The sequence below is a fragment of the Camellia sinensis genome, chromosome 4, assembly GCF_055761805.1.
Source record: "Camellia sinensis isolate YWXY chromosome 4, ASM5576180v1, whole genome shotgun sequence".
Lineage (NCBI taxonomy): Eukaryota > Viridiplantae > Streptophyta > Magnoliopsida > Ericales > Theaceae > Camellia > Camellia sinensis.
This window is the reverse complement of record NC_138964.1, coordinates 191,984,959-191,998,122: the sequence shown is the minus strand read 5'-3', so window position 1 is coordinate 191,998,122 and position 13,164 is coordinate 191,984,959. Positions and strand designations below refer to the sequence as shown.

The 13,164-nt window shown below is 26.9% G+C and overlaps 1 long non-coding RNA gene across 3 annotated transcripts; it reads right to left on the bottom strand.

Moving 5' to 3' along the window:
* Positions 1 to 1,272: 1,272 nt before the first annotated feature.
* LOC145789796 (uncharacterized) lies at positions 1,273 to 4,975 on the bottom strand. 3 transcript variants are annotated; one of them, XR_014328137.1, is made up of 4 exons: positions 4,508 to 4,975; positions 4,059 to 4,232; positions 1,954 to 2,392; positions 1,273 to 1,493 (listed from the first exon to the last, which is right to left on the bottom strand). It is a non-coding gene; the product is annotated as an uncharacterized LOC145789796 (long non-coding RNA). The 3 variants fall into 3 exon arrangements; XR_014328138.1 differs by lacking the exon at positions 4,059 to 4,232 and having other exon boundaries at positions 4,491 to 4,975; XR_014328136.1 differs by lacking the exon at positions 4,059 to 4,232.
* Between the last annotated feature and the right edge of the window lie 8,189 nt (positions 4,976 to 13,164).

The following is a 13,164-nucleotide window of genomic DNA, read 5'->3' as shown; positions in this document are numbered from 1 at the left end:
GTGTTGAGACCTGTCCAGACCCGTCTAGGCTTAAATTGTAACCCGAGGTTGCCTACCCAAGCCTGACCTGACACTACAACAAATTTGGGATTTAAAGACGAAACAAATTTGTCCCAAAATGTATATATTTCGTCACCCAAACTAATTACGACAAACATTTTTCGTCACCCATTTTGTCTCTAAAGGGTCGTCGCTAAAGGGTCTTAGAGACGAAAAAAAAAATTCGTCATTGAAAATGATAAATTTGTGACGAATTTTTTTGCCTCCAATACACTTTGTTGGGAACATACTTGTAAGTAATTAGCGACAAAATATTTTGTCATTAAAGAAGAAATTAGAGACAAAAGTATTTCGTCATAAATATAAGAAATAGAGACGAAATAATTTTGTCACGTTTAATAAAAACGAAGACAAAAATTTTGTCAAAGAAGCTACCAATAGAGACAAAAACAAATTCATCATTAAAAATGATAAATTTGTGACGAATTTTTTTGTCTCCAATACACTCTGTTGGGAACATACTTGCAAGTAATTAGCGACAAAATATTTTGTCATTAAAGAAGAAATTAGAGACAAAAGTATTTTGTCATAAATATAAGAAATAGAGACGAAATAATTTTGTCACGTTTAATATAAACGAAGACAAAAAAAATTTGTCAAAGAAGCTACCAATGGAGACAAAAACAAATTCATCATTAAAAACGATAAATTTGTGACGAATTTTTTTTGTCTCCAATATACTCTGTTGGGAACATACTTATAAGTAATTAGCGACAAAATATTTTGTCATTAAAGGAGAAATTAGAGACAAAAGTATTTTGTCATAAATATAAGAAATGGAGACAAAATAATTTTGTCACATTTAATATAAACGAAGACGAAAATTTTTTGTCAAAGAAGCTACCAATAGAGATAAAAACAAATTCATCATTAAAAATGATGAAATAATGTCAAAAAAAATTCGCCACACATTGAGAGTAATAGTGACAAAATGTGACAATATTTTTTGTCATAACAAATTCATTTAGCGACGAAATAAAGAATTTATGACAAAATTAATCATCCACCTAAGCCAAACAAGAGACAAAAAAACCTTCTTTAGGGATGAAAAATTTTGTCAATAATTTCATAATATTTTTTTCCACATTATATACCTATTTTATCAAAATCTAAATTTTAGTTCAACAAATATGACCCTGTTCATGTTGAAACCTGTTGAATATAACAATTTCATCACAACTTAACCTAACCTGTTATCAACACATTTACGAATTAACAAAATGAAAATATACATTCATCATTACAAATAATTTCATCCTGATATAATAAAATAGTGAAATATCCACAAAATATCCAAAAGTTATAACTTGTTCAATTCCACCAAAAATCCAACAATAAGTAGTGTAACTGTATGTGTATCCTTATCAAACAAAAATGAACATTCAAACAAATTACATCATTGTTGCACGTCAAAAATGCCACCCCAATCCAATCTGCAAAAAAATAAATTAAAAGTTTTAGTAATAAATCAATTATACAAAAGATTAAAAACATTAGTAACTCATCAATTTACAATTAGATCAATTATACAATTTATCCCTGTAACAGACTTTTTTTTAGATTATGAGAACAAAAAATTAATTTTAAGGCTAATTCACAAATGGTGCATCCCATTAATTTGCCGTAAGTTCATACAACTTATATTGGTCCCTCCTAAGGTGTTTCTATTGGTTCTTGTACAACTCTGTAATTGTGTGATAATTTAGCATTTCGACAGCCTTTTTTCAAGCTTTTAGTATAGAGAAAAAAATATATTTTTTAGACTAATTCACAATTTATACATCATGTGCACCTGTACAAATTGGATGTCATATGCATGTTTCCATTACTTCCTAATTCTTCAAACATGTATTCTTTTATAAAATTTGTTATATTAAAGTTAATATACTTTACCAAGAAGTATGTCCACTTGTGGATGAGTTCCCTCCACTTCCAAAGTGTCCAGTGAATCCTTTGGTCCTCAAAAAGTTGACAACATCAGCCATTGTCTCCCCTTGCTTCTTCTTACCCTCTTCAAGATCTTCTATTTTATTGTTCTGCATTTGTATTTGTTCCTTTTGTGTCTCTATTTGCATCTCATGGTCAGTACCTAAGAGAAGGGTTGTTTCACGCTTGGGCTTGGGGAATGGGTAGGAAGAACCTTCTTTGGGGTGAATAATCAGAGCACCGTAGACTGTGGCTCTCAGCCACGAGCATTGGGCATGGCACCAGAGTGTCCCTTCCTGGCCTTGAATTGTGAACAGATAAGTGTAGCTCTTTCCAGGTCTAATTGGGCACTGAGTCAAATTCTGGGCCATCAGCCCATCCTATTCTCATTTGCCGAACACCACGCCTGAAGAAGAATAGAGTTAGTAAGTAGCATGGTTTTAAATGGTGGTATCAAGACATGTAATAGTATCGGTCACATTGTAATAATATCGAGAGTATCAAACAATATATAAAAGGAATATGATGACATAGCCCTGAATCTCTTAAAATCATAAAGAAACTCTCTAAAACTTAATGATGTGTGTTTTAAAACTGGCTACATATAGGAACATGAACACATGTCTCATGCACACAAGGTACCACATGTATTATTCTTCTTTTTTTCTCCTTTTAATCATGTCATTTAGGACCTGTTTTGATGCAGTTCTTTTATAAGTTAAGAAAATGGTAATCAAAAAGTGTAAATTAAAAACATTCATTTCTCTTTTTTAATTTATTTAAGTTATTCCTGTCAAATAAAATAAAATTATACATTGATTTAAATATATATATATATATATATAAGCCGCTTAAGTCTTAAATAAACTGCTCCAACCAGGATTTTTGAATAGGAAATTGATTAGATTAGATTAGATTAAAAACATTCATTTTTTTCTTTTTTGAAAAGAAAGATTAGACAAATGTAAAAAATCCAGTTCTTTTAAATCAATTTTCATCACATCACATGCATTCTTTCTTTCTTTTTTTCTTTCTTTTTTTCTTTTTTTAATTGTAGTACTAGAAAGCCAAGAAGTCATTTATAGAAGTTCAGTACTTCACTTGTGTAAGAGGTATAAAATTGCAAGCAAATGTAACTTTTTTTAGTAAGCCAAGTTGAACCAAATCTAACAATGCTAACGTTGACTTGACATGTGTACTTCAAGGTTCAGTCATATACTTGATGATTAAGTAGCATTTGTCCTATTATTTTTTACTTAGTTGTGCTTAGGCCAAAGGTAAACATGTTCAAAGACCTATAGTGTTACACCAAGCTTCATGATGCACTAGGAATCAACTCAAACTTTTGCAAAGGACTTTCAAGTTCAAGTGCACATGAGGTAACAGCAAAACCAATGTAGGACCGTTTAGATATAGAAATTCAAAAGACATAAATTTAGATGTATGCCTGTATAAATAAATAAGGTATATAGTATGGATATTGCAATCACACGTTCAAATTTTATAGATTTCTATCACCTAGATTTGAATTGTTTTTGGATCTCCGAAATGTGAATGCATTGAGGTTGTTTTAGATTGATTGGTCAGTTATTTATTCATACACTTTCTTGTTTTGATGCCAATTCAGTTATTCCAGATATTGAAGATCCAATTTTTGAAGCTTCAATGTATTTTGATTTTGATGAGCATGATTTTAATTCCATGTTGGAAGTAAGAAAGTTGGGATATTGTTTGTAATGGAAGTGAAACTTTTGGTGGGTTTTGACAGATTTTAGTTTATTCAATCAAAGGAGCTTTGGGTGTTGAAATCTAAGGTCAGCAATGGAGGATGAAAAGAAGAAGAAGTAAAACAAAGAAAAAGAAGAACAAGTAGAGTAAAACAACAGGTGATGTCACTGATGGCATTGGAGAATCAGCTAATGCAGATCAGAATCATGCCATTGAGCAGAATCATCGCAATCAACTTTTGGAGAGTGCAGATGTTCAAAATGATATGCAAAAAACAGATGTGGATCTGGATAGCTGCCATGCCAATGGTACTGAAGGAGTAAGTTTGGGTTAACTAAAATTACTTATTTCTCTAAACTCTGCTGAGTATCTTTTTGTTATGGCTCTCTGTTTTGGGGTTCTTTTTGTCATCATCTAGCAGCTGTTAATCTTTGGTTCCTTCTGCTAACTTTTGGTACTGGTATTAGCTGAAGCAGACAGAGAGGCAAGGGTATATAGTATGGATATTGCAATCACACCTAAAATACAAGCATACATAAATAAAAATCAATAAAATAGGTTTGCTAATTTTGAAGTAGAACACCAAAATTCAAAAGACATAAATTTAGATGTACATACAGAGTCGAATATATTATGCATAGATATATAAAACAATTAAGAATCAAATAGAATAAAAATACTTGATCAATTCACAAATGAAAAGGTTCGATTCAGATGTATTTATAGAGTGAGAGAAAGAGAGAGAGAGAGAGAGAGAGAGAGAGAGAGAAAGAGACATTCATGTGACACCTACTTCTGCTCCATGGCCTTGCAGAACTCAGCCTCCTACTGTGCCACCTACTTCTGCTCCACGGCCTTGGAGAACTCAGCCCCATACAATAAGTGCATGATCGCAACGTCATCAAGAACGAAGTTGAAATCCTTAGCACGACGAACCAAGCCCTGGCGAACCAATGCAGAGACGCTGGGACACTCGGTGAGGAGCTGATCGGCGTTGAATTGAACGACAACGGCCTTGAGGACTTCGTTGCCGATCAAAGGAAGGACTTTATCGTCGTATTCGAGGCCTAGGGTTTGGAAGATTCGGGGGAGTTGAGAGAACTCGGGGCGAGAGAGGACACGGAGGGTTAGGTTAACCATTTGGAGGTCCTTGGTGCCGGAGATGGAGGAGAAGATGTGGGGGCAAGTTTGGATGTCGAAGATGAAAGGGTTTTGGAGCCATGGGATGAGGGTTTGAGAGATTGAAAGAGAGAGGGATTTGTGAATAGCACGGATAATTATAAATATTTATATTTTTTTAGATTTTTTTTAATATATAAATTATGTTTTTTAAGATTTTTTATAAAAATAATTTAACAATCTTATCACTAATCATAATGTATGAGAAAAGTTGAAAAAGGTACTGCAGTAACTATACACAGATTGTATCTATAATTATTTTTATGAGGGGATTTTGAATGCTAATCAAGGGATTTTGACCAAATCAATAAATGCAGGCATGTGAATAGACATGTGGATTGAAAAAAGTTAATAAATGCTGATCAGGGAATTTTGACCAAATCAATAAATGCTGTGTTTTTTTTTAATAAAAAATTTAGAAAAATCACATTTTTCTTTTTGTGAGTTAACTTCAATTATATTTAAAAAATCAAATTATAAACAAAAGGAAATAATTTCAATCATACAAATCACAATTTTTTTAATGCTATCTAACTACAATGACATTTTTCTCATAATAAAAAAAATAATTGAAAAAAATAACCATTAAAATAGTAATAAAAAAGATTATTTAAAACCATTGAACAAACTACAATCACATTTTTCTTTTTGTGAGTGTTTATGTTTATCTAACTTCAATCATATTATAAAATAAAATTATAAACAAAAGGAAATAATTTCAATTATACAAATCACAATTTTTTTAATGCTATCTAATCATCATCAATAATTAAAACAACACAATAATTTATTTTTCAAAAAACATATAGTGAGTTAGAAAGATCAATTATAATTTTTTTTGGGTCAAAATAGTATCTAATTATCATCAATAATTGGTATATGATGTGACTCTAATGAGTATAATCCATTTTGTTTTTCAAAAAACACAGTGTGTTAAAAATCAAATCACAAATTAAGTGAATTGATAGTTAAAAAAATACAATAATTTTTTTTCAAAAAACACAGTGAGTTAAAAAAATCAATACAATTTTTTTTTCAAAATACAACCTAATCATTGTCAATAATTGGTACTTTAAAAATCAAATCAGAAAAAAATTAAATCAAATCACAAATATATTTATTCTATCTAACTAAAATCATATTTTTTTCATAAATAATTGTAAAGAAAAACCATTAAAACAATAAATAAAATATTAAATCACATTAAAAAAAAAAAGAACCATTGAACAAACTACAATCACATTACATTTTTTTCATAATAAAAAAAATAAATAAATGATAAAAAGAACCATTGACTAACTAAAATCACATTAAAAAAAAAAGCCATTGAACTAACTACAATCACATTTTTTTCTTTGTGAGTGTTTATGTTTATCTAACTTCAATCATATTAAAAATAAAAATAAAATAGTAAATAAAAAGATTAAATAACATTAAAAAAAAAACCATTGAATTAACTACAACAATTATATTAAAAAAAAAGCCATTGAACAAACTACAATCACATCACATTACAATCACATTTTTTTTTTGTGAGTGTTTATGTTTATTTAACTTCAATCATATTAAAAATAAAATTAAAATAGTAAATAAAAAGATTAAATAACATTTAAAAAAAAACCATTGAACTAACTACCACAATCATATTAAAAAAAAGAGCTATTGAACAAACTACAATCACATTACATTTTTTCCATAATAAAATAAATAAATGAAAAAAAACTATTAAGCTAACTACAATCACATTTAAAAAAAAAAAATCATTCAACTAATTATAATCACATTTTTCTCTTTGTGAGGGTTTATGCAGAAGTGAGAAATCAAGCAGAAGAAAATAAAAAGGAGACTCACTGTTTGCAATACGTATGTGAAAAGTTAAAAAGAGTATGTAAATTGGAGAAGTTAAAAAGACTTGGAAGAATTTAATAAGTGCTAAGTTTTTTTTTTCAAAAAAAATCAAAAATATTAAGAAATTAAGGTTCAGATATTGAAACTCCCACAAAACTTATGAATTAGAGATAGATATAAATAAATAGATAGATATAGATATAGATATTTATATTTGTTTCAAATTTTTTTTAATATACAAATTATTTGTTTTGAAAAAGGTACTGTAGTAATTATGAGAGAAGTCAAAAAAGTCTTGTGGGCTGAGAGAAGTTAATAAATGCTGAAGTTCATTTTTTTTAAAATAAAAAAACAAAAAATTAGAACATTAGGATTGGCATATTGGAACTCCCACAGGCCTTGGGGGTTAGAAACTCCCTTTTACTTAATATATAATATAGATTTTTTTTAATATACAAATTATTTGTTTTGGAAAAGGTACTGTAGTAATTATGAGAGAAGTCAAAAAAGTTTTGTAGGTTGAGAGAAGTTAATAAATGCTGAAGTTAATTTTTTTTTTAAAAAAAACAAAAAATTAAAACATTAGGATTGGCATATTGGAGCTCCCACAGGCCTTGGGGGTTAGAAACCCCCTTTTTCTCTTAGGTACTGACCATTTGTTCCTTTTTTAAGATTTTTTTATAAAAATAATTTAACAATCTCATCACTAGCCATAGTGTATGAGAGAAGTTAAAAAGGACGTAGGAGTAGATATAGGAGAAGTCAAAAAGTGGGTTGGGAGAAGTTAATAAATGCTGAGTTTTAAATCAAAAAATCAGGAAATTTAGATTGAGATATTGGAGCTCCCACAAAGCTTGGGGGTTAGAAACCCCATTTTTCTTAATATATAGACTAGCCTATCACCCGTGCTATGCACGGGATAATTATATATATTTATATTTGTTTTAGATTTTTTTAATATATAAATTATGTTTTTTAAGATTTTTTTCTTATCACTAACCATAGTGTATGGGGGAAGTTGAAAATGGTACTGCAGTAACTATACACGAATTGTATCTATAATTATTTGTATGAGGGGATTTTAAATGCTGATCAGGAGATTTTGACCAAATCAATAAATGCTGAGTTTTTTTTTTTTAAATAAAAAATTCAAATTGGAATATTGAAGCTCCCATAGGCCTTGGGGGTTAAAAACTCCGTTTTGCTAGATATAGATAGATAGATAGATATATCTTTTTATTTTTATTTGTATTTTTGTGTGGTTTCTATTTGGATATTTTTTTTTCAATTTATTTAAAATGGAGTTGGGGTATCTTTTTTTTAAAATTTAATTTATCTGTGGTTTCCATTTGTTTTTAATTATTATTATTTAGGTAAGTTATGATGTGAGTTAGATATGTGATAGACATGTGAGTTTTATTGATTTAAAGTTTATTTAGATAAACTTTAAAGATTTTTTTTTTAGTTTTTTAGTTTTTTTTTTGTTATGTTATAATATAATATATAAAATATAGATAGATATCTACAACTTTAATAGAAAATATTATCTAATTTTTTGGGGAAAAGAAAATTTGTAAGAGAGATTAGGAGGGAGAGATTATGAAATATTTTTGTTATTAAATAAATAAATCAGTCAATAGTTTTTTTTAATCTATTTTGTAAATTAAAAATCAATAATTTTGGAAAATTGATTAATTTGTCCCATTAAGTGATTTAAAATGTTGATAAATATACATAAAAAAATACATAATTATATTATTAAATCATAATTCAAATTTAGATGTTATATCTTTTTGAGATCTATAGCTAAATTCTTATCTTTTTTTTTTTTATGTGTAACTATAGTGTATGGGAAAAATTGAAAAGGGTGTTGCAATAATTATGAGAGAAATCAAAAGGGATTGTGGGTTGGGAGAAGTCAATAAATGCTGAGATTGGGTTGGGAGAAGTCAATAAATGTTGAGATTTTTTTTTTTAAATCAAAAAATTAGAAAATTAGGATTAGAAGATTGTAGCTCTCACAGGCCTTGGGGTTAAAAACCCCCTTTTGCTTAATATATAGTATAGAAGTATAGATATGTGAATTGTGATTTTTAAATGTCTTTTTTTTTTTGAATGTCTTCTTTTTTTTATATTATATTAAAGTATAATATTTTGATAATAATCATATGTGTTGGACTTTCAAGAAATTCATATGTCTTGGGCTTTTCAAGGAATTTTTTTTTTTATAATTGTTCTTAATGTATTAAAGTGTTATTATGAGGGATAATAATCGTATGTGTTGGGACTTTTCAAGGAATTCATATGTGTTGGACTTTTCAATGAATTTTTTTTATGCTTGGGGGTTGGGAGAAGTTAATAAATGCTAAGGTTTTTTTTTTTAAATAAAAAATCAAAAAATTTAGATTGGGATATTGGAACTTCCACAAGACTTGGGGGGTTAGAAACCTCATTTTTCTTAATATATATATATATATATATATAGATAGATAGATAGATATATCTTTTTATTTTTATTTTTATTTTTGTGTGGTTTCTATTCAGGTTTTTTTTTTTCAATTTATTTAAGATGGAGTTGTGGGTATCTTTTTTTTTTTAATTTAATTTATCTGTGGTTTTCATTTGTTTTTAATTATTATTATTTAGGTAAGTTATGATGTGAGTTAGATATGTGATAGACATGTGAGTTTTATTGATTTAAAGTTTATTTAGATAACTTTAAAGATTTGTTTTTTAATTTTATAGTTTTTTTTTGTTATGTTATAATATAATTTATAAAATATAGGTAGATATCTACAACTTTATAAAAAATATTATCTAATTTTTTGGGGAAGAGAAAATGAATGCAAGTTTTAATATTTTTTTTTGAAAATTTGTGAGAGAGATTAGGAGGGAGAGATTATGATTTTTAAAAATAAATAATTTTGGAAAATTGATTAATTTGTCTCATTAAGTGATTTAAAATTTTGATAGATATACATAAAAAAAATACATAATTATATTATTAAATCATAATTCAAATTTAGATGTTATATCTTTTTGAGATCTATAGCTAAATTTTTTTTATTTTTATTTTTGTGTGTAACCATAGTGTATGGGAGAAATTGAAAAGGGTGTTGCAATAATTATGAGAGAAGTCAAAAGAGATTGTGGGTTGGGAGAAGTCAATAAATACTGAGGTTGGGTTGGGAGAAGTCAATAAATGTTGATGTTTTTTTTTTTAAATCAAAAACTTAGAAAATTAGGATTAGGAGATTGGAGCTCCCATATGCCATTTAGATGTTATATCTTTTTGAGATCTATAGCTAAATTCTTATATTTTTTATTTTTTTTTATTTTTTGTATGTAACCATAGTGTATGGGAAAAATTGAAAAGGGTGTTGCAATAATTATGAGAGAAGTCAAAAGAGATTGTGGGTTGGGAGAAGTCAATAAATGCTGAGATTTTTTTTTTTTAAATCAAAAACTTAGAAAATTAGGATTAGGGGATTGGAGCTCCCACATGCCTTGGGGTTAAAAACCCCCTTTTGCTTAATATATAGTATAGATAATTATAAATATTTATATTTGTATTAGATTTTTTTAATATATAAATTATGTTTTTTAAGATTTTTTATAAAAATAATTTAACAATCTTATCACTAAGCATAGTGTATGAGAGAAGTTAAAAAGGGTACTGCAGTAACTATACACGGATTGTATCTATAATTATTTGTATGAGGGGATTTCAAATGTTGATCAGGGGATTGTATCAATAAATTCAGGCATGTGGAAAAACATGTGGATTGAAAAAAGTTAATAAATGTTGATCAAGGGATTTTGACCAAATCAATAAATGTTGAGTTTTTCTTTTTTTAATAAAAAATATAAAAAATTTAGATTCGGATATTGAAACTCCCATGGGCCTTGGGGGTTAAAAATCCATTTTTGCTTAATATATAGTATAGATATAGATAGATAGATAGATAGATAGATAGATAGATAGATAGATAGATAGATAGATATAGATATAGATAATATAATATAGATAGATAGATGTGTTGAAATTTTCAAGGAATTTTGTTTATGCTAGTTTTTAATGCATTAAAGTTTAATTATGAGGGGGTTTTGACCAAATCTCCCAAAAGGTATGGGGATTGGGAGAAATTAATAAATGCTGAGGTTTTTTTTTTTAAATCAAAAAATTAAAAAATTAGGATTGGAATATTGGAGCTCCCACAAACCTTGGGGGTTAAAACCCCCTTTTACTTAATATATAGTATAGATATTAGTGGTAACCCGTGCTATGTACGAGATTTTATAAATTAAAAAAAAATTATTATAAATATTTTGAACTAATTTAATATTTTATCTTGTGATATACATGAAATTTATAAATTAATTTTTATGTTTATAACTTTTTAAATTATTAGTTTAAAAAAATTTAATATATATATATATATATATATAAATCTATTTAGTGCAATTTTGATAATTTGTAATAAAAAAAGAAATAAACCTAATTAAATGAGGTTACATTAGTTATGATATACCTCTTCTTGTTATGAAAATATACCAATTTAAAAATTATAATTAAGGCAAATATACAATTTATTATTAAATATGAAGTAAAGTGATATTTAACAATAATTGATATGATATTTCTGTTATTAATCCAATAATTTAAGTTACATTTCTTTTGGTTTTAATTCCATAACTAAAAATACAATATGAATATAATAATGGAAAAAAAAAACAATTGTAATGGAAAGCAAATTTTAATTTTCTTTTGGAATTCGATGAGAGAAATTACAATGGAGAGATTATGAAATATTTTTGTTATCTTTCTATTTGAAATCCATTTATTAAGGGATAATTATTATTTACAGAATAATTAAATAGTTATGAGAGAAGTTGAAAAGGGGGGATAATTATTATTTTTAAAATAATTAAATAGGTATGAGAGAAGTTGAAAAGGATATCTATGGAAGAAGTCAAAAAGACTTGGAAGAAATTACTATGTTTTGAGTTTTTTTTTTTTATTTTTTTAAATCAAAAAATTAAGACAAATATACAATTTATTATTAAATATGAAGTGAAGTGAGGGCACTTTTTTATAAATCTCTTTTCAGCTACTTGTGTTCTATTTAGTCACATTATTTTCTTATATTTCAATAAGTCTTATGAATGATATAGTTACCCAAATATAGTTATCAAAAAATGCTAAGGTTATTTATTTTTTTAAATCAAAAAATTAGAAAATTAGGATTGGGATATTGAAGCTCCCTCAAAACTTGTGGGTTAGAAACCCCATTTTCTTTATATAATATATAGATATAGATAAAAAAAAAAAAAAAAAAAAAAATAATAATAATAATAATAATAATAATAATAATAATAATAAATTGTGATTATCTATATATGTGAATTGCCAATGTAATATATTGATGTGAATGTTAATACCGTCAATGTAAATATTTATATCGCCAACGTAAATATTCGCACGAGTTGTGTTTACAATTATCTATATATGTGAATTGTGATTTTTAAATGTCTTTTTTTTTTAAATGTTTTTTTTCTTTTTTATATTATATTAAAGTTTAATATTTTGATAATAATCATATGTGTTAGACTTTTCAAGGAATTAAATGTCTTCTTTTTTTTATATATTAAAGTTTAATATTTTGATAATAATCATATGTGTTGGATTTTTCAAGGAATTTTTTTTTATGCTTGTTCTTAATGTATTAAAGTGTTATTATGAGGGATAATAATCATATGTGATGGGACTTTTCAAGGAATTCATGTGTTGGACTTTTCAATGATTTTTTTTTTTTATACTTGTTCTTAATTCATTAAAGTATTATTACGAGGGTAAGGCTTGAGGTTGAGAGAAGTTAATAGATGTTAAGGGTTTTTTTTTAAAAAAAAAAAAAATAGGAAATTTAGATTGGGATATTGGAGCTTCCATAAGGCTTGGGGCGTTAGAAACCCCCTTTTCCTTAATATATACACTAGCCTATCACCCGTGCTATGCACGGGATAATTATAAATATTTAGATTTGTTTTAGATTTTTTTTTAATATATAAATTATGTTTTTTAAGATTTTTTATAAAAATAATTTAACAATCTTATCACTAACCATAGTGTACGAGAGAAGTTGAAAAAGGTATTGCAGTAACTATACACAGATTGTATCTATAATTATTTGTATGAGGGGATTAAATGCTGATTAGGGGATTTTGGCCAAATCAATAAATGCAGGCATGTGCAAAGACATGTAGATTGAAAAAAGTTAATAAATGCTGATCAGGAAATTTTGACCAAATTAATAAATGCTGAGTTTTTTTTTAATAAAAAATTTAAAAAATTCAGATTGAGATATTGAAGCTCCCACAGTGCTTGGGGTTAACAATCCCCTTTCGCTTAATATATAGTATAGA